This window comes from Wasmannia auropunctata, unplaced genomic scaffold, assembly GCF_000956235.1.
Source record: "Wasmannia auropunctata unplaced genomic scaffold, wasmannia.A_1.0 LD335985.1, whole genome shotgun sequence".
NCBI classification, from domain to species: domain Eukaryota; kingdom Metazoa; phylum Arthropoda; class Insecta; order Hymenoptera; family Formicidae; genus Wasmannia; species Wasmannia auropunctata.
In genome coordinates, this window is record NW_012026905.1 from 853,313 (window position 1) to 857,016 (window position 3,704).

Genomic DNA, 3,704 nt, shown 5'->3' on the forward strand with positions numbered 1-3,704 from the left:
TCTTGATGTGCTTTGTCCTTTTATAAAGTTAAATAAAGTAAGGTATTCATTTATAAATATATATATGCAAAATAATATACTACAAAGATTTTATCAATTGCGATTGTAATATTTCCTTATTTTAGTCGAGATATTGATAATAATATGTTAATTTAGTTACTTGGATAATTCTGATCAAACTTTTATCTTAAATAAATGCTGCTATAATGTTGCACATACCTATTGTGACATACATTTAAGGAATATGCGATGTACATAGTTTAATATTAATCAATATATTATAAGTTGAGATATTTTGAAAAATATTTATATAAACCAAAAGTAAGATATGTTAGCAATAAATTTATATTAATATAATGTTTTGATAAAAACAAAGTAATGTTTACAATTTTCACAACATAAATAATCTATTTTAAATTAGAAAACACATCTTTTGGCTAATAATATAAAATATATCTTCCGCAATTTTCACATTTTTCGATTATATTACGCATACAACGGTACGCTTCGTTTATTTAACTAGTAAATTCAATTGTCTTGGAATAAGTATACATACTTGTATTTCTGGGAAATTTGCTAACATGAAGACAACGAAGATACAGATAATAGTGATTGTGTCACTGCCCTACGTAAATACAAATTTATTTTAACATTTACTTATTATTATGAGTATATTTATATCATTGCACTTACCGTCAATAATATTGTTGATACGTTATCGCGAATCTCCTCTTGCGTGAAATTTTCTTTACGGCATGCATCCATGTAGATATCAAGAAATGTTCTATCTGTATTATAGAACAAAATTATATGTGTAATTTTTTCAAAAAATTTATTATATAATATTGTGTTGGCAAATTTAAATTTAAATTTAAACTATATATTTTTTATATAAAAATTAGAAATAAATATAGAAGGAAACTGTTCAAAATACTGTTTCTTAGAAGTAAATCGTGTGCAGTATTTTAATGTGAGTGTTTTCCAATTAGTGATACATAGTCGACATAAACATCATTCTATCCTTTTTAGCATTTAATGAGAAACATAAAGAAAACAAACTTATCGACTTGTTCCATTAAGTAGAAAACACCTAATATTTTTATGATTATAGCTATAATAATTTATTTTGTTGACGTTTTCATAAAGATCGATTTTTACATAAAATGATGATAAACTTACGAGTTTGCTTCTCTTCAGCCTTAGTTGTATCCAGTTGTATTAATTTATCTTTGCTTTTCTGTATCATCTGTATAATAATAAATTATATACTAAACGTTATATAATATAATACAAAATATTTAAAAAAACATACCTTATCTACGGAGATGTGGAACACATTTAGCAGCTTTTTTTGTTCGCGTCCCGTAGCAGAGAGATTGAACACAGTATCAAAAAAATATATATGTATATTTCTTAATCTATATATAAGAATTTGTTTTCCCCTGAAACACAATTTATTTAGAATCGAAATTTCTACACATAAGATTATTTATTAGTTACATAAGATATTATATAATTAATTTTTTGAATAAATTACATATATAATTTCGTTCTGTGATATAGATAGAACATTTTTTGATATCTACATGGATGCATGCTGTGAAGAAAATTTCACGCAAGAGGAGATTCGCATTAAGATATGATTATAAAAATCTTTATTAAACTTTTTAAATAGAATTAATTGTAAAAAAGATGTTTTCGTTATAATGCATTAATTAATTTATTTATACAATTTTTTCATTTTAAATGTATAAACAAATTTATTAAAGATACTGTTTCTATGTCACACTGTAATTTATAATTATTTATCTATTTATAACAACAATTTAACTTTAAATGTATTGATAAATTTTACAAAAGTTTTCTTACAATAATTTATTAGAAATATAAGTATAAAAATTTTATTCTTAAATAGATTTATCTACATATTGATAATTACATGATTTACATCGCGATCGCAAGTAATTAGAATTAGGAGGGAAATTATACCTCTTTAATTGTTTAAGAAGTAGATGGATTTTATTTGATTCCTGGGCATTATGTTTGATTCCCATTAGAGCATCTTAACATAACATATAAAAAAATTTTATTATTCAAAATATTTACGTGCAGTCGACGAAATATTAAATTTTACGTTATTTTTTAATAATACAATTTTAAATATAAAAGAAATATCTCGTTATATCATGTATGCAAAGATTATTAATGGCAACTTAAGTATTAACATATTTTTAAAATTTATTATTGATTTTATTAAAATATCTCATGGAAGTCAATTTCATAAAAAGTATAAATTGGATTCTTTATACTATAATATAATTGTAAAAAGTCTTTTAGTAATCTTATCTTTAGCTAGATTAGTAACATATATAAAAGGTTTAATCGATAAAATAAAAATGTTATGTTAATGTACATATACATATATATACACATGTATCCAACTCTCGCTAATGATTGACGAAAAGAGATGTTTTGCGGAATTACTTACAAGGAAACCTTGCGAAGTTCTAAATTCTGATCTTAACGAAACTTTTCACACATGTAGATTACATAAATAGATAAATTTAAAAAATAACAGTTGCTATCCAAAAACGGTTTAAAAAAAAACAAAAAAGAGTGAAACAATCTCTTAATGTGTAAAGCGTATTTAGTTTTTTGTTATATTTCAAAAATTATTCAAAATATCAAAAAATGTTTTATACAACAATTTTTTACAGTAAAATCACCTCTTTTCACACACGGCAATCATTAAAAAAAATTTACTTTCGAAAATTTTCAAAAATGTTATTGACGTAAATGAATACATACAATTTTGTCGTAAAACTTTTGTATAAAACATTTTTTAATATTTCGAATAGTTTTCAAGATATAACGAAAAATAATTGAAAAATCACTTTAATATAAAAGAAAGTGATTTCAAAACCATTTTTCTGCCGCAACTGATATTTTCTAAATTCATCTCTTTACGTTATCTATATACTTATATGTAAAGTTTTATTAAATTCAGAACTTGACACTTGTTATAAAATTAATTATGCATTTACACATTTCGATCGAATATTGTTTTATTTTTTTCCGTGACAAAACGCTATCATTTCCACGCTACCTTGCGATAGATAGCTTGGTGCGTTTTTATGTGAAAACCACTTTTACATAAAGGGTATAGTTTCATTCCTTAAAACCATTTTTGGACAGCAACTGTTATTTTCTAAATTCATCTATTTAAGTAACCTACATGTATTGCAAGGTTCCCTTGTTAGAGCCGACAACAATTTCGGTCAAGAAAGACCATTGCGGAGCATGCACTATCACACGTTTTGTTAGATCTCGGGATATCTGACCCCGCGCTTTTCGGCTAGTTCTATCCGAGAGTAAATCCCATTGAGTTTCTATCAAGACATTGCATCAGACAGAATAAAGAGATAATTCGCGAAAACACTGAATTTAAGATACTTTTCGATCCCCATTGGAATCTTCCAGTTTTTCCAAATCAATATAATTTTGATTTTCGTTAATGATCGCGCATACGTCAAAAGTTCATGAAAAATCAGAAAACGCGTAAACATTTACAAATATATTCAATTATATAATCTTACCACATGCAATTCTTAAAGTACAAGTTGCTATATGATCTTCGTAGAGAATTTCGTTTTCATTTAACCCAACTTTTTCTAATTCATCTGTAAGCGCTACAGATTGTTCAA

The 3,704-nt window shown here is 24.9% G+C and overlaps 1 protein-coding gene and 1 long non-coding RNA gene across 2 annotated transcripts in view; both read right to left on the bottom strand.

The window, feature by feature from the left end:
* Window positions 1-2,236, bottom strand: part of LOC105454445 — a 2,814-nt gene extending 578 nt beyond the window's left edge. Inside the window, exon 1 of the long non-coding RNA XR_974997.1 lies at window positions 2,226-2,236. This is a non-coding gene — a long non-coding RNA (uncharacterized LOC105454445). The remainder of the gene's footprint in view (window positions 1-2,225) is intronic.
* Window positions 1-3,704, bottom strand: part of LOC105454532 (dynein heavy chain 7, axonemal-like) — a 43,411-nt gene that overhangs the window by 14,103 nt on the left and 25,604 nt on the right. The gene's annotated exons all lie outside the window — the stretch shown is intronic.